This window comes from Calidris pugnax, unplaced genomic scaffold (genome assembly GCF_001431845.1).
Source record: "Calidris pugnax isolate Ruff unplaced genomic scaffold, ASM143184v1 scaffold262, whole genome shotgun sequence".
Classification (NCBI taxonomy): Eukaryota; Metazoa; Chordata; class Aves; order Charadriiformes; family Scolopacidae; genus Calidris; species Calidris pugnax.
Window position 1 is genome coordinate 670608 of NW_015091043.1, and position 18615 is coordinate 689222.

At 37.7% G+C, this 18615-nt stretch overlaps 1 protein-coding gene across 3 annotated transcripts in view; it reads left to right on the forward strand.

The window, feature by feature from the left end:
* Positions 1 to 201: 201 nt before the first annotated feature.
* Positions 202 to 18615, forward strand: part of PTBP3 (polypyrimidine tract binding protein 3) — a 52965-nt gene continuing 34551 nt past the window's right edge. The window contains exons 1-2 of one of the 3 annotated variants that reach the window (XM_014956419.1): positions 202 to 220; positions 3211 to 3275. The gene's annotated coding sequence lies outside the window, so the exon portion shown is untranslated. Of the gene's footprint in view, positions 221 to 2000; positions 3276 to 18615 lie in introns of those variants that run through there. The other 2 variants (XM_014956418.1, XM_014956420.1) reach the window with 2 other exon arrangements.

The following is an 18615-nucleotide window of genomic DNA, read 5'->3' on the forward strand; positions in this document are numbered from 1 at the left end:
GGAGAAAAAAAACACCCCCTCCCCACCCCACCCCCAAAAAAACCCCCAACAAAAGCCAAAACCGTGGGGGTGCTGCTGTCTGCCGTGTCGCTGGTGCCCGGTAGAAGTGCAGATGTGGAAGTGAACTGATTGACATCTGTTCTGCGAGGTTAATCAATAATCAGAGTGATTATTCATGTAATCCTAAATGCGTTTTTATAGACCGCACCGAAGGCTTTAAGTACGTGGGTAAGTTACGGTGATAGACTTTATACAATATATGTTGAGTTCATACAGTCTATGTGGTCCTCGGAAGATAAAATTATTTCTAGCAAGCTTTAAGTATTGTGCTCCTCTCACTGGGGTAGTGTGAGGTAAGCTGACTTCTTTCCTAAGTGTTGATAAAGTTTCTTAACTCGAAACTCAGTAGTAAAACCAAGGTCATTATGCCTACTGCCAACTTCTCTTACTACTTTTTAAGTACAAACGTGATTGCTGGTATTTTTTTCCTTCGCCTATTGCTATTTCAAAAGCCAAAGCCTGGGAGGTTAGACCGTGGTGGGAAATTCAACTGTCCCAGGAAGCTAGCTATGCCTAATGTCAGTAAAGTACATTACTGTTTTAATTTTTTCATCATAACAGTATGTATACATGAAAATGGAAATGATCACTAAAGACAGTGCTTCTAGATTCATGCAAAGGCATAGATATTAGTAACTTAAAGTGCATCCTGTACCCTGGTGACCTGTCGAATCTTAGCTACTCTTGAAATTGATGAATTCTGAATAAGAAGTTAGTAAGTTGGTATTTTTGTTTGTTTCCCCCCCACACTTCTTTCTGCTGACTCAAAGGAGTGCAGCCCAAACTTTCCTGGCATCTTTTAATGCTTGCAGTGGATGCTTTGACAGGGGTGCAGGTTGACAAGAACACTTTTGTATAAATGCTAATTAATCAAAAATCAAATAGCATGAGGAAGTATCTTTTTGGAGAACTTAATTGAAAAATGTAATGAGTAATTTTGCTTACTTGATCAGCGTTATTTCACATTTGCTTTGAAACCACTTTTTGGAAAATTTCAAATGAAAATTAAGAAAGCTCTCACTGGTGTGAGCACCTCTTTTTTTTCTTCTTTTAATCTGTCAAATATGCTTACGAGGTTGTGGAATTGCTATTTAAGATGAATGTATGGTTCCTATGGTCTCCCTATTCTCTTTAAACTTGTCTGATGAGTTTGTTTTGCAAAGTGTTTTTTAACTTCCATAAAGGTTTTGTTATTTCAGTTGAGAGAGTTGTATATTCCTCAGAGAGGAGTGGAAAAGGGGGATGCATCTGTTGGTGTACAGTGCTGAAATGCTAATATTAAAGACAACTGAAGGTTGACATTTATTCTGAGTAGAAATAGTGTAAGCAAAATGTATGTAGTTCTTAAACTGTACAAATCTAACATTACGAAGTAGAACCTTCATAATAAACTTGCTTGTTAGAGAATAAGGCAAAGACTAAGAGTACATTAAAGATTAATAAACTTTTAAAAGAAATTTTCTTAAGTAGACCTTTGTGGATGTTTCATTAATGACATGGTTGATAGTAACAGCCAGTTTGCTCAGTATGCTCTGAGTTACTAGATGTTCCCTGTGACTCTTCAGGAAGGCCTGTTTTTGGGGGAGTGGCTTAGAGGTGTTCTTTTTCTTATTAGAAGATGCTAAGTAATTTCTGAGAATTGGGCTCAATTGGAGGATCTCTGAACTGTTCATTGAAAATGCAAGCTGTTAAGACCATGATTGGTTAAAACTGCCATAGCATGGAAAAATTAAAGTAAAATAAGTTAAAACTTTTCATAAGCTGGCTTGTAACTTTTTGTTAAACACCCTTCAAAATAACAAGAGGAAAAGTAGTAAAACTACACTTCATTGGCCCTAATACAGAAATTAAATAAAGGGATTAATTTGTTTCTATGGAATACTGAGGCTAATTTAGATCCAAAACTTATAGTGATGGTAAGTATTTGGAGCAGGAAGGTTCTCTAGAAAGCTTTAAAATTTTCACTGTTTTGTGGCAAAGAGATTGGCTCTTTATTTAAGATTATTGCAGTTAGAGGAAAATGTGATTCCAGTTAAACTGATTAAATTCAAGGAAATTAGTAATGATGTGAGCTATAGTTTTTTTGTTGACTATTGAAGGCAGTCCAAGTATGTCTATAGATGTCTATTTTTCTTTAATTGAGGTTAGTGGCTTCCTTATGGGTTAGTAAGAGGAAAAAATCAGGAGCGACAGTAAACAGAACAGCTGAATTTGTATTTGCAAGTTAAATTCAGCTACTCCGATACCAGATTAAATCTTCAGGTTTAACAAGGCTTCTGAATTCTGGTAGATGATGTTCAAGCTCTTAAAGAGACATCAACCACTTGCATATTATTATCCTTAGATTTCTGGCTTTTTTTGATTTATATTCTGCATAGAGTAGAATTACATAGCTTACTTTTTCCTGTAGTTCCTTCATCAGTATCTGTTTCTAGCCCACTTTAAATTATGTACTTGTGGAAAATATCTAAGGTAGGCTTAGTATGAATTAAATTGTCCCTCTTTATGAGCTTACTGTTCACTGAACAAACTTGTTTACTATTAATACCTAATATAATCAGAAATGGGGAACATTTGTCAGAATTAAAAATGTGAAAATAGAAAAATATAAATCAATCTCATAGTTTCCTTGCCAGTTGTTAAATTATTATTTATTTGATTTGGTCTATAGTGAAGAAAATTAATCTGCTTAGGAACACTGTGGGGGGAAGGTAAGCAGTTAAGTATGCTGCCTCCTACCAGGGAATATTTATCAAGTTTTCTGCTGAACTAATCCTGAGCTAGCTGAAACACCTCTGGAGGTATTAAGTGATAAGCACAAGTGTGTTTAGATCGACTTTCTTTTAAAGGATATCCTGATTAAACATAATATTGTGTCAAAATGTGAGGATGAGTTAGTTATATAATAAAAATATGGCTACAACTGCTTTTTCAAGGTACAGCTCTTAATTCTTTCTTCTGCATTCATGAACTGTCACACAGAATTGCACTCTTGCTTTCGTTTTTTCTGCTGTTGACTATTGTATATCATTTGAACTTTTAATTTCATTTTGTGCCGCGTAATCTTCATGGAAGACTACATTTGAGAGACGTGGTTTGTTTGTTTTCTTGTCTCGTTTCAGCATGCGATAATAGACCCTATCTTTTCAGGTCTGTGGAGGAGACATTTTCACTGGAGTAAGAGGCAGCATTTTTGACACTCTGTCGCGGAGTGGGTAGGTGCAAAGGAAAAAAAAATATTGTGACTGTTCCTGTTGATACCGCTCTTCCCTGTTCTTGCTGTTTCCCTGTTAGCCAAAGTTGTTTAAACTCCTGACGGTTGCTGTAAGTGCAGCACCATCCTCGGCAGCACGTTTCTCTTCCTCCCTTGTGGTGCAGCAGTTGTCGGGTGTGAACTGCATAGTAAATTATTCTGGTACCACGCTGCCTTGCAGTCCTTAGTCACTGCAGGGGGAGCCGTGAAAACACGAGGGTGGGGGATGACATGACTGACTGACTGCCTTTGCTCGCTGCAGCCTTAGATCAGCTTAAACTGACCAGGAAACCACACCCTGAATTTCCTGTGAAAGCCAATAGAGTGAACACTCATATGATTCAATAATCTGACCATTATCTTTGCGATTAACTTTCGTAATCACACTGTACTGCGAGTAATTTAGTTTGCTGCCGTTCTTATTCATTAAAAAACGTGGTGTATTACAGTGGCATGTAAAGTCAAGGAGCAAACAGACCATTCTTTCTCAACAGCGAATACCAGTAGCAAAGGAATCAAAATAGTCTTTGCATACTTACACTCGTTGCAAGTGTGCATACTTCACACAAGTGCACAAGTGTATGTATGTTGGGGAGAGTGCTTTACCATTTAAACAGAACATTGTTATCTCTTGGGAACTGGGTTGCATTAGTAGAGGGAATTAGGATGGTCCAAAACCAGTTCAGGTTTAGGCAGAAATAAAACCTTATCATGTCTGCTGGTTTAGGATCAGACTTGGTGGAGAAATTAGGGACTGGTAACCCTTTTTCTTGTCTTTAGGTGGCATAATAGCTACGTGTGCAGTGGCACATAAGGAGGAAGTGAAATAACTTCAGTTTGTAATGAAGAGCAAGCCACCGCAGATCTGATCTGTTACACCTTGCAGAAATTTGTTTAAGAGTGTCACTCCAACTTCTGATTCTTGTTTATTAGATAATTCTTAGACTGCAATACTTTGGAGAAGGCCATAGATGTTTTTCAAGGGAGGATTCAAAGCACATTTGGGGACTTTTCCAGAGTGACAACATACTTCAAGGGCTGTATTTGAGTGTGGAAACTACCCTTCATGAGATAACAGACCCCCAAATCTTAAAGGTCTTTTCCAAACTAAGTGATTCCATGATGTTATATACCTTCAGCCTTTTGACTGTAGTATTTTCTAGGCTAGAAACACAATACTGTTTGGCAGTTGGCATGAAATACATGTTGCCACAGTGACCCCAAAGACCACTGCAAATTAAATTAATATAACATCTGAATATTTTACTGACATGTAATATTGCCAGGTGACTTGGTTTAATTTAGAAATTGCATGTAATCCCTCTTGGTTTCGCTAGGCCTTCTCTTCCTACCTGCCTTTGCCTGGCTTGATTAGGATTTGCTTTCTGGTTCCATTTCTAGGGGGGTTTTGGTTGTTCATGTTCTCATTCGTTTTCTTAGTGGTTTTTTTTGTTAGTTCATCTGATTCTGTTCTTTTATTCTCTAATTTGTCTTTCTTGCTGTATGTATATAGACAAGCTATTTCTTCTGATCTTGTGTTACCAGGAAAATTACTCAAGCTTCGCATCTGTTCCTTCCCCCCTTAGGTTACTTGTCCTTTCCCAAAACACAGGCATTTTGAAATCTGTAACAATTTGTTTGTAAAGTTATTCAGTGCACAGTCTTAAGTCCTTGGATGTGGTAGAAGCTGTAGTGCAAAACCTGATTTTTTGTGGAGGAAATTTCTCAGAAGTAGGTGACCTGTTCACTTTTTATTTGGTTTCTGTCAGTGCTACTGAACTTGTTTCTATCTAATAAAACTTGGTGGATGTATAGAAAATTTTGCTTTTCTTATAAAACCGGTCAGTTTCAGAACTTGAGTACAAACTGGAGACATGCAGGGTCTTTTGAGCTGTTTGGGTCTTTTTATGTATAATATTTTTTTTCCACTGGTCTTTCTTCTCCGGGTAACCAAGTATTTATAGGGATGTGGTTCCAAAGTGTGAGTGAAGGTATGGATGGCAGAACTACACATATTGTGCAATCTTATAGGTCAATTTAATGCGTAAGCTAAAGTAGTGTTTAAAGGAAAGATCAATGAGTATAGGTATCGCTTCCCAATAAACAAAATAAATTAGTGTTTACAATTCTATGTATTTTTAGATTTTTTTTTTCCCCAGGTTAAAAGCAGCTATCTCTTGCTTCAGAAACTGATTTGTCTTAATTGTCATGTATCACATAAGTCTGTCACTGAAGAAGGCTGCATCTATATATAATTTCATTTTATTCTGTATAACCCTTCTTTATCCACTAATGCACAATTTTCAATTGATTGAAATAGAGCGTGTGTATGTACAATGGCTCTGTTTTCTGAAATAGAAAAAAATGTAGGAAAGTAAAATTAAATACTTTAAAAATGTAAAAGTAACTTAAAAATATCTCCTCATTGCTAAGTCTTATCTACAGGATCCCATAACATATTTTCTGTAGGGAAATTGGCTTGCTACTGGCACTGCTAATGGCAATTTTGGTCTTACCATCACGTAAAATAAGTCTCAAGTGTATGTGTGTATATTTATATGTATAAATGCTAATAGGACTAATATGTAAATGCAAAGATCATTCAGCTTATTCTGTGTTCCCCTATTGCCTCTGCTCTCTGTTGCTTGTTTTTACTGTGTAATGGTTGGTCGCTGACTGGCAACTAGACAGTAATAACATACATACTGCCTTTGATGTAGAATCATCAAGGAATAAGATTCTGGTTCATGGGGAATTTTTTATTTTTGTGAGTTTTATTTTTGAGCCATGGGGTTCTTTTTTTTTTTTTTAAGCACAAAACAAAAGACATTTTTTCTGCATGCTTGTGACACGCATAGCCTAGTGTGTGTTCTTTTGGAGGAGCTCTTTATCATGATACTAGTTGCTACTTCAGTGTGTACCTTAAAAGATAGGGAGAGGGACTCAACAAGAAAAAGCCAGGTCTCAGCAGGATCCAGAGTTCTCAAAACATGCAATTCGAAGCCTAGATTAAAACTGTGTTCTAGACTAACAAGTGTTAACTACTTGATGTTTAAACAAAGCAATCTAATTTTAAACTGTAGACTGCTTAAAGGTGGTAACTCATTTAGTTACCAGTATTTTATAAAACACAGACAATATTAACAGGATGAGTGGATTGAAATGTTAATAAAATTCAGGAGTTGCATTTGCTTCATAGGTTTTCTTCTCAGAATCATGTTTCTCCCATAGATGGTTGTATGTTTGTGAGCAAAAAGGTAGAGTTAAAACTATAGAAGTCACCCTTAACAATAAAATGATCTTAGTGTTACTGTTAAATCACTTCACAGTATACTTTGATCAGGGGAAATGATTATTTTACTAACTGACTTGTGTGTCCAATTGAGAGTTGGAAGAAATTAAGACTGTTAGAGGATGTGTTATTATGAAGTAAAACTGAAGGGAAAAGTTCATTTTGTGTGAGTGGTGATATTAGGAGAAGGAAAAGTCTGACCATATATACTGAAAAGATGGAACATTCATTTAAACAAAAGATACAGAGGAGAATGTAAACAAAAATAGGGGTATATTAATGCTGAGTCTCCAGACAGTCTGAGATTATGACTTTGCCCTCATTTATATAATTAGTGTATTGATACCGAAGCTTTAATCTAAAGGATGATTCTTATAGTGGCTCGTTTACTACTAATTGTTCCAACAGATGAAGCAGAGTTGTGCTGAGGAACAGACACAGACCATTTGCATGAGAAAGTGTCATGCAGTGAGAAACTGATAAGGAACATTGCTAAGGAAGTGGGAAGGAAAAAAACACAGATGAGACAAAAAGGAGAACTGTGGGTATCATGGGTTTTTATTGCATACAACACAACTGTCCTAGAAAATATTTAATAGTAATTGAAAATTCAGCTTGTCAATAGAAGTATTATACTCTATTGTTGATCTTGATGCAAATCTTTCATTTATTAGAACAAGAGCTTATTCAAGTAATAATTTATATGATGCACATCATCATGCAGACTTTTATTACTTTCCAACCACTTGACTTCAAGTGTGCAACTCTTAGAGCTTTTAGTCCTAGAGTTATATGATTGTTTGAGAACATGAATCTTCCTTTTAAAAAATAAAAATTTTCTGGCTTTCGTTTTTGTGGAGAAAAGCTTTAAATGTGAAGCTAAAAATTGCTCAATGGGCAGACAATCCAAAATATGTTTCTTTAGAGTGTGATGGTTGAGAGTGGGCATTTTGTTTTAATTTTTTTTTTAGACAATTTGTAAGGATCTTATAATTTGTGAGTTAGGAAAAGTAGTTTTATGCTTTTAAATTGAATGATTGATCAGTTGAGACACAAATCCTTTTAGTAGCTTCCTGTGAATCCATGGTGGTTTTTACTTCATACTATGTGGAGATATTTCATACTTTAAAAATGAAATAACATGTTTTATGGTCATTTAAAAACTTAACTTGTCGCACCAGTTTTACAGCTCTTGATAATCACAAGGTTGCTTTTGTTGATGGTAGTTTATTTTACTACTTTGCTCTCCTTGCTCCACTGCAACCTCTCCCACTGACCCAGTTTAGTTGAGCAGTCTGGACATCATATGTTAGAAGAGGAGAAAAACCTCTGTGATAGTGGATCTTTAGAAAGGCATGATTGACATAAGTCTGTAATTTCTTTCATTATAATTATTTCTGGCATCTTCAAATTGCGTATTACAGAATCACAGAATGGTGTGGGGTTGGAAGGGACCTCTGGAGATCATCTAGTCCAACCCTCCTGCAAGAGCAGGTCCACCCAGAGCAGGTTGCACAGGAAATGTGTCCAGGTGGGTTTGAAATATCTCCAGGGAAGGAGACTCCACCACCTTTCCGGGCAGTCTCTTCCAGTGCTCTGCCACCCTCAAAGCAAAGAAGTTCCTCTTCATGTTTAGATGGAACTTCTTATGTTCAAGTTTGTGCCCATTTCCTCTTGTCCTGTCCCTGGGCACCACTGAAAAAAAGACTGCCATATTGATGGGACATATACAATTTCAAGAGGAAAATATTATTTCCTTAGGTTCTCGCCCTATATCTAACATAAATGCAAAGTATATAATGTCACAATGTTCTGACCTGTGGAATCTGGTCATGATGTCTGTTTTGGGCTTTCTGTGTCAAACTGTGGGTTTAATACACTGGGTAATGGTGTCTCTTATTTTAAATTCTGGAGTAGTCAGTCTTAAATGTGACAGCTGGAAGGATAAAGATGTCTGGACATCTGGATGTAGACTTAGCATTACTGAAAATTTTTTATCTTTAGTAATAAAATTAATGTAGTCGTAAAAGTCAGTGAAGTGTCACATTATTTTTCAGTTTAAATGAAGAGTAAACTGTTAGACGAATATCTACATTTAGCTCATGCCAACTTCCACTGTGAACTCCTGTGATACAGTAGATAGCAATGCAGTTCTACACCATGTCCTCATTCAAGTGTAAACTTCTTTGACGTGGAAATGTAATTTGCAATTTTCACTTCTCTCGCTCACTCACATTTGTGCAAACTTAGTGAAGCAACAGTTGGACCTTATGTTTTATTTTGCTTATTCACACACCCTAATATGTCTAGGGAGAGGCATATGTCTTTGATATCAGTGATGCTCATTTAAGAGTTCTCCTGGTGCACAAATTAGAAACTTTTTTTGTTTTGCTGTGATAATAAAGGTGTTCTTTTCCCTAAATGGGAATGCACCTCAATACATTTGAGAAAATAACTTTTAGACAAGTGATGTTTTAGCTGCTTTAAATAAGAATAGGCTATATTAATATACTGGAAAGGAAGCAACAGGAACATGCAAGAAATAAGTTATTATTCTGACCTTCAGATTAGTTATTTTCCAGTGAATCTGTTCAGTTTTATTGAGAGCCAAATTAGTGTACACAGTGTTGTGTAAATAAGACATGTGGAAAAGGCTTTTGGTAATATGTCTATCCCTCCTGGAGTCTTGTGCAAATTACTAAATTTTGCAAAGTCATATTTATTATTAAATTGTTCTTAAAATGGAAGTGTTGAAGTGCATGGAATACACTTGTTTTATTAGATAAATGCAACCTGTCAGGGAAGGGAGAACAACCTGTATTAAAAACTGATCTGCAGATCACCTTGTTATTTAACATTGTTCATTTTGAGATGTGTAGCCATATATCACAAATACATTATATAATAGTGATGCAAAAGAGTCCTAAGTCAGTCCCTGAGACTGTGTGATGCTATTCTATGATAAGTGCAGATAATAGTTTCTCTTTTCTTGTCCTTCAGATCAGTAATGGCAGAACACTGCTGAATTCTATCTGCTACACTAGGAGCAAATTCATGAGAGTTAAGGTGTCCTTGGTTTACTTTGTATTTCACACCATTAAAAAGCATCTTCTTGTTCAGACAGTTGTCCACAGTCTGAGGGAAACAGGAAAATGTGTCATTCTATTAAAGGCAGCAAAAGTGAAGTGAAAGTTTAATACTGACCTGCCTCTATGAGTAGTTGTCAGGATTGGGAAGGAAAAGCAATGGTAATGATGCACTTACCAAGTTGTGGTCCTGGTTGGTTCTGTCATGCCTTCATCACAAGGTACAGAGTAAAAGGTAAATTATTATTTACAGAAGAGAAAACAAAGGAAAAACAGTTCTATAGAATAACCTACTGCTGTTATTCTCCTGCTCCAACACTTGCACAATTTTGCAGACCTCAAGCGGTAGAAAATTCAGTATTTGTGTCATAACAGAGCAGAGGTGTATGTGCTGTTTGATACTTCCAGCTTTAGAATACCTTGAGAGTTGAAGTTTCTATTTAAAATGTCAGAGATTTTTGTCTAGGAGCATTAGAGGCTATGAAATTCCTTGCGTTGGTAGTCTGCTTTCTTCATTTGAGCTCAAGCTAACATGCAGAATATGTTTTACTTGATATTTTTCATCTTACTGGGGTAGCTATGCAGTTCTCTGAAAACAGTCAGCTCTTTTAATCTAGGTAAATATTTTTAACTGAAAAGCTAAATTCTCAGGGAATATAATTTCTTAGCTTTTTACCAATTTTTATCATTTTCCATGTTACAAAAAATGGGAATAGTGCTTTTCATGATTGAAAATGTTGCTTAACCACATTTCATATTAATTCAACCGTCCATATATTTGAAGGCCTTATAAGCAAAGGCTGAAGTAGACTCTTGAATGTGAAAAGCCGTGAAGTTCACACTTAAATTTGTAAAGACAACTGCCAGGTAACTTCCAGGAGAAGGAGAGAAGGAGGATTAACTTGGGATAACCATGTAAACCGGTAAACTTGACGTAACAAACCCACTTCCTAGTATGTATAAGCACTATTACGGAAGGTGAAAGAGGCAGAATTTGGTTTCTGCGTGTAGCCCTCCATTCCGTGTTTGAGCCCAGCATGGAGTTCACCATGTTGTATTGCAGGTTGTCATCATTAGGAGAGAAGGATGTGAAGCATCTTTCTTGGGGATGTGTCTCTGGCCTCTAGTTTCACAAACTATCATTTTAATGCATTTAGTAATAAAACTGTGTTTTATTGTAATATTAGGCAATTTAAAAGGGTGTTCATAGATTTAGAATGCTAAGCAGGTTTTTAACTGTCAGAAATCCTGCTCAAGGGAGAGTAGTCATTGATAGTTTATAATCTTTGAAAATTGACAGTACCTTTATATAAAAAGGAATAGTCTATTTATGTTGAGATTTTTTTTCCTATTTAGTAGTTTAGTTAGATGATGAAATTGTGGAAAAACTATTCTTAGTTGATTTCTTCTCAGTAGTGTCAATTTATTGAAATGCTTGTGAATTTTCGTGCCCTTTATTATTTGTTTATATTCACCTGTACTTGCAATGAAGGAATATTGCAAGACTTCTTGTGTAATAATTGAAGCAGCTTTGAAATATATCTACAAGGGTAGTTCAGAGAAAACAAGACTTCCCTGTGGTAGTTGATTGCTTGTAATAACCTGTATAGAAGTCAAATAGAAGTGATTTTTTTTCCTTATGCAGATTTCCTAGCATTTCAGCATCTGTACTACTTAGTTTCTCTTGATTGCCTGTTAAAGAGCCATAGCTTGTGAGCCAAATATGTCTTGGCCTACTCAGCTGACATCACTTCAGAAATTAGGGTGATGTTGGATGCCCACAGTTTGATCTCCCTTATGTTGCTACGTAATTGTTAAAGATGGGACTTCTGTTAGGTTAAGCACAATCAGGCAGGTGAGAGGAAAAAAACTGGAAGGTGTAATTCAGGCCAAACTGAATTTACATATGAATATTTGCTCAGTGACTTACTACACCAATCCACAAGTAACAGCTCAGAGGTCCACCAATCAGTAAAGATCAAAGAATCCGAAAGATGGTCTCCCATCATAAATGTCATCCATCTCATCCTGAAGGGGCTAAGTTCCCTCCTCTGTCTCTAGGGAGCCCTGACCATGGAGAACCTCCAGGGACATCTAGGAGCAAGCTTGTATGGCTGGAACAGACACCTTCAGCACCTTAATCCTTCTGACACTGCTGCTCCTTTCAGCAAGGAACGGGGAAGTAGGCAGAACCACTCTTCTGTAACGTTGTGGTGTTGCTTACATTAATAATCACTTGCAGAGGCAAAAAAAAGTCACGTTCCTTCACATGAATCCAGTTATTACATATTAATTAACGCCAGTGTTTGGTCTGTCCTGACTTCAACCATGATACTAATAAAAAGCTGGTGTCAGAGGCAGGATCTGAAGGAGGTTTGCGACTTGTGGGGAGGATTGTACAGCAGTAGTGCTGTCTGAATGCCAAGACCACTTACAGCTGCCAGGTTACTCCTCTGGGAGGAGAGGAGCCAGGGCTATGGCAGAAAGTGTACCTAGTTCTTCTGCCTGAGGTGTGCTAATAGCCATGTAGTGCATGTGAACTCATATTTATGATTACACTGGCTGCTACTCAGTATGATGTGTCAATATTGGATGTAGGATAACGCTAATTCCTACTTGATACTGTGTTTTAATAGTGTATATAAGATAGCACAAACATTCTGAAACAGATAAAACAGTAACAAGTGGAGTTTTTCTCTTCCCTGTTTTCTGTCATTCAGCAGTTCCCAGTATATACCAAATGTAGCAAATCCCCCTTATGCTGCCTGGGGCATCTGTGCTATAGGAGTGTGCTTCCTGGAGGGAAGAAGGGGAGTAGTGGGGTGTGTTCCTTAAGGAGTCGTTTGAAGAAACAGGAGTAAAGGCTGTGTGGCTGCACTCTGAGCAGCGGATCAGCTTTTTCTCTCCAGGTATCCACAGGAAGAGAATCTCACTGCAGATTCTACTAGACTGGGAGAAGGGTTAAAAAGTCACAGAAAAACACTAATGATGTGGGAAGCTGAATCCACATGACCCTTAAAAAGTGATCTAAAGACTGATAATAAATGAGGAGTAGAGGAAAATCAACTGACTTGACTACTACAGTGCTGGGATGTGTATGCCAGTAGCCTAGAGCTGCATAACTGGGAGGCAGAGTGGCTGGGGTCTGTGTTCAGTGACAGTCATGGATGACCAAGGAGTTGGCCACCTGGGAATGTGAATCCAAGCAGCAAAAAGGACATTGTCAAACCCCTGAGTGCACTAAAAGGTTTTAATGAGCCTGACTAGCCTTGCCTGGAGATTCCACCCACACCTTCTGCTCATGGGCTCTATTTCAACCCAGGCCCCGGCCTTTAGATGCTGCCCAGGCCATGTCCTATGCCTGTCTGCAGCTCCATCACAGCCATCCTTGTGGCTGGCCGAGAACCTTGTTGATCGAGACGCTCACCCACTGACTCGTGGCTTGGCCTGGGTTGTGCCCTGTTGCTCTGGACTTGCACAGCAATCACTGGACTTGATATTTACTTGAATTCCCAGCTTGTCTGTGGACTTGCTGGAGGATCTGGACTTGGTTGAATCTGGCTACCATCCCTGCACTTACCCTACTTGTCTCACTTGGGTACCATGGGCTAGGACACTGTTTTGCTGGCCTTGTTACTGCTGTCTGCTCCTGTCTTCTCGCCCTTTGTAGGGGAGCTGGCCCCTGTCATTTCCTGACAGACAGCTGCTGAACCACAGCAAGCTGAGGAAGGCTTCACACCTTCAGTCCTACCAGCGTAAGATTTCTCCTACATCCTTTTCCAAGAAGACCTGGCTTTGATAAACATCCATAGGGGAGGTTCTGCCCCGAGTCAGCTGGGGATGGTGATGTTACAGGGGATAATGGAATTTACTGGACTGTGAATATGAGTCAGAACACAACTTTGCTGTCTCAGCTGCCTGTCACTGCAGGAGTAGGGTCAGAACTAGGAGTGCTACGCTTGCTCAAGAAACTGGAGTATGACAAGCTATATGCTCTCTACACAGATGTTTCTTGTCACATTGTTGGCAGTGAGAGAGGATGGAAAGTGCTCTTTGGAGTCCCATTTAGCAGGTGGTAGAAATGCATGAAGATGAAGGACAATCAAATCAGTTCTTGGAAGCCCAAGCCAAAAGACTGACCACTGGTGTAATGTTACAGGGCAAGTGGCACAGTTGTTGTTGCCCTTTGGCTCTGACTTGCACCCTAGAAGCAGGAATGGGCAGAGGTGAGGAAAGCTAATGTGCATGGCTAACTTGTGGGGGAAAAGCACGTGGGATTTGGAAGAACTCAAGGCACAGGTGCAACATGTTTCCTTGTATTTCAAAGGGAAGAGCCCAGCAGAAAATAAATTGATGACCATCAAAAGGACCGGGCAGCACAGATCACTACAATCAACAAAGACCTGGGGTGGGAGTGTAAGTGGGAACTACTTGTGTCTTGAAGGGCTCACAGAACAGTATCCTCCCAAACTAAGCGGGATTAAAGACACAAATCACAAAGCCATTAAGGTGCCTTGATGTTCACCAGCAGGTAGAAATCAAAGTGCTACATTGGCACAGGAATGTGTGGCTCACAGCGTGGCCACTGAAGCTGAAGCACACGGTTAAGATAACATTAGCATTTGGACTCCAACTGGAGAATGTTTGTTCTACCTCCTTACTCTCCCCACGGTCACACAGTTGGGAGCACTTGTCATCTTCACTGTGGCTGTTACGGTCTTGTATATAAAGGTCTGGGAAGTGTTGCAGAAGGTGTTAAGGTGTGAGTAACTGCCTACTACTTAGTGTCAGATGAATATGTGCCACTGAGGTGCTGAGCAGTGGTGGAACATACCTTTGCCACTGAGCTGACATCACCTGAGTAATTAGGGTGATGAGGCAGGCCCATAAGTCTGACCCTCTGGTACAGTGCTCCTTTCAGCAAGGAAGAAAGGGGGAAACAGCAAAAAGCACTTTCCTGTAATGTTCTTTAGAACACCACACTTTGTTCTTTATATTAATAACCACTCTTTCACAGAGAAAATAATTAAAACAGTTATTGTGTGCTAATTGATGCATTTAGTCTGTCGTGCCTTAAACTATGACACCATAGAACTTTGAAATCTGCATTTTATGAAGCTGAAACTGTTACCAGTGTGCTCTGAGCTCATCTGATACTATCTGCCTTTTTAAGGTTTCCTTCTTGGTAAATATTTTGAAGATTGTGTTAGTATGCTAGGGAGGCAAGAAGCATGATTTTCCCACATACCATACAGTGAAAAACAATTTAGCATTTGTTAAAATGGTCACTTACAATTATTGCAGGCTTGAAATTGCATTTTGTGAAAATAATGAGATAAATATTCATATATTGTGTAAGTAGACAAAGCCTTGGCTCTAAACATTTTTTTGACCTTGTGTGTATTCCTGTATCTTCTAGTCCTGCAGTCTATTTCACAAGGTCAAAAACAATAAGGAGTGCTTAAGGAATGTTTGTCCCAGAAAGATAAAGGTCCGTTACTTAGAGCTCGGTTCATACATTAATAGGCTTGGGGTGGCCGTCTAGAAGTCAGTGAATTCTGCTGTAAGCACATGTTATTTGATTATTTGTGTTAGTGTCCCCTTAAAGTCAGAATGGGTTGTTTTAAAATGTCTTGTTTTAATAATGATTAAAACTATTTGTTCCTGTCTACAGATAAATTATTTTAAAGACAAGTGTAATTTATACTTCTTCCTTTACTTAGATGTTAATTTTCATTGTGTGGTGTAAGTCATTACTGTGAATGCTACACTATATTAGCACATTTACTTAAGTGTTTAACACGTTGTTCATATCTGTGATGTTTATTCTTGCTTTCAGATATGTATCATGTGGCTTTTCTACTTCAGTTGTGTTTGTGTGCATGTATATTTGTGTGGTTCTGGGAGAATATTTTAAGAAAATATTATCACATACTTGGTTTCTTCTTAAAATCTTTCCTGGGCACCACCTGTTAGAAACGTGTTATTTTTTTTTTTTTTTTTTTGGACTGACCTAATACGTGAGATAATTCTATCCTTTGGGTTGGTATATGCTGTTTCTTCATTATCTTATTCTACCTTTCTAGAGCCTGTATAGAGAACTTAATATGTTTTCTTTGCCATTTGGGCCAATTTTTGTCCTTCTGTCCTTAGTTGACAATTCTGAGCTATGTAGGTAGCACTTTATATTTGGAAAGATGCCCTGGCTGTATTTGTTTCTGGTTTTCATAAGAGAGCCCTCCTCTTCTTACAGTTTTGTTTTTTTTTTTTTTTTTTTGGACTGACCTAATACGTGCATTCTCATACTTTCAGTTTACGTAGGCACTGGAATACTAAGAAATTGACCAAATACTTCAATTTTTAAACATTTCTTAGTTAAAGAGAGTAACTTTCAGATCTGTTGAGCATACATGAACCAAATGGAGCTATCATTAGGAGGTCTTTTTTCCACAATACTTTGTTCTTGTTTGTTGGATTGCTTCTTTTGATAGAGACAGTCCAGTTCTGGAATTACTCACCAGCTTTGCCTAAAGTGACATATGAATGCATAAAAAGTTGATGAAATACGGGAAAAAGTATAGGCATGTTGGAAGCTGGGCCTGGCAAAATTAGTTATGCTAAAGTTGGAAATGTTGAGCACTGTTAATGTGAAAGCCTGAGTTGGCAAGTAAACCTGTTTTAACTTGCAAAAGATGCAAAGTCTTATGAATTCAGAATGCAGCGTAGATACACTGCTTCAAGAGACAGGCTTGATAGGAGAGTAAAGCTGTAATAACGGGATTTTGTGTGCGAGTTATTAGAATCTCCTGAACATCTGAGGCCCCATCCCTGGAGATATTCAAGGAGAGGCTCGACGAGGCCCTGGGCAACCTGGTCTAGTTGGGGGTGTCCCTGCTGACTGCGGGGAGGTCGGACTAGATGACCCTTGGAGGTCCCTTCCGGCCTGGGAAATTCTATGATTCTATGATTCTATGATCACCTGGTATTCATGATGCTTGCTATGAAATTTGTGACAGTGTTTTCTTGCAATTATTTTAATTTATTAATGATTATATAATATATAATTATATAATATCTACATATTGAGAGAAGGCAAGCTATGAGAGGTTGGGGCTTGGTATTAACTTTTCTGGTTACATCCTCATAAAGCTACAATGTCTTGTCTCCACCTAAATTTTATAGTTGAATGGTGCTAGTTTTCCTGTGGATAAAAATGCAGTCTGTCTCTTTAAAGAATAGTTAGAAGTAGGCAAGTAAATGATGCAAGTATTACATTGTTAAAGTCTTTTTAGAAGCTCTTTTTGGAAGAAGCCAATTACAGATTGACTATGATTATCTCTTGCTCAGAGAAAAATAGACATTAGTAACTCATTTTTAACAAATAACTCTACTTGGTTTGTCCACTATGGAATGTATTATGTATATTGTGACCTCTTTGTTGTTGAATCTAAGCAATACAGACAAAAATTCCTCCCTTTTGCATTGCTGGTTACTCTGGCCTTCGTGCCATGTCACTAATGAGGATATGTTTTCATGGAGGACATTTAGCACTTCTAATGATGCTGAAAAAGTGAAGTCTTGTTTGAGTCTCTTCTCTGCTACGCTGACTGACAGATCCTCCTCTATGTGAGGGGACTAGGCTCGGGTTTTTTATTTGAAAAAAAAAAAGTGTTTTTTTAGCAGGGGAATTTGTCTTTTGTTTGGCAAATTAAATTTGCTTCCTTTTTAGCAAGATGGCATGGAATAGAGGGGTAAGAAATGGTGTAGTGAGCCATTTATTCACCTTTGTAGTAATAAACCATTAATTTAGCTGGAATGTATGATGAAAACATGCCGTCAGGTTTACAGGCACAGCTCTGTGATTCTACTACAGGGAAGATCATGGATTATTTTTTCATCAAATTAATTTGTCCATTTGGCTCACAGTGGGAAAGTAGGATGGAAGTGTGTGGGAAGAAGAGCCTGAGATGGTATTTCTCTTGAAGATTTTGCATCAGAAAATTCAGCTCCAGTGTCAGTGTGAATAAATTTCTGTTATTTCTGAATTATAGTCTGCATTAATTGTTAGGTTGCTGTTCAATTATCTCTCTGCATTACATCCATCAGATCAGGATGTTTTATGAGTCTTATTTATATGAGATGGTAACATTGTTAAATATAGATTTTTTTGGTACATTTAAGTAGTATTTACAACATCTTTTAAAGATTAGATTTTGCAATTAAGTGAGTCAAACTACTAGTATGCCTTCTCCCACTCTCCATCCTAAAAACTGAAAGCAGCAGTTCACCATCTTAGGAAAATATTTTAACAAGTAGCCAAATTGTATGCCTTAGTGTTGGTGAAGACATATGCAAACCATCTCTAGAATAGAGAAAAAACACACAGTATTATAGTTTTATATATATATATATATAAAAATTCCTACTTAATTCAGATAATGATTAAGTAACTCTCAATTTAAGAAGTACTTTTTGTTATTGGGCCCTTGCATATTCCTAGGCAAAAGCTTGTGGTGAGTCAAGCAGACAAAATGATTGTTGCCCTCTTCCTGACCTTGCTGCTTAATGAAAACTCATGGTATTTATACCTGGCATATTTATTTCAGGGAGAAGGGAAGAATAAAATTCTTAGAATGTGTGGAAAGTGGAGAAAGGGTGCTTGGGTCATGTGTAGGGCAGTTTTACATTTTCACTGTTTCTTTCATTATAGTTGGTGAGTTACTGTTAATAGTAGAAAAATTGTTCAATTAAATAGAATCTGAATTTTTTCAATAACAGGTATCTGGTTTTCTGGTTTCTGCTACTCTAGTAGGAGGTAATCATGAGTATTTAGTGGCAATAATGAAACTGACTACATGAAAAATGTTGAAAGTGCTTAAAGTATGACTTCAGGGCTTTATTTGTCAGAGCTACATACCCCCCCC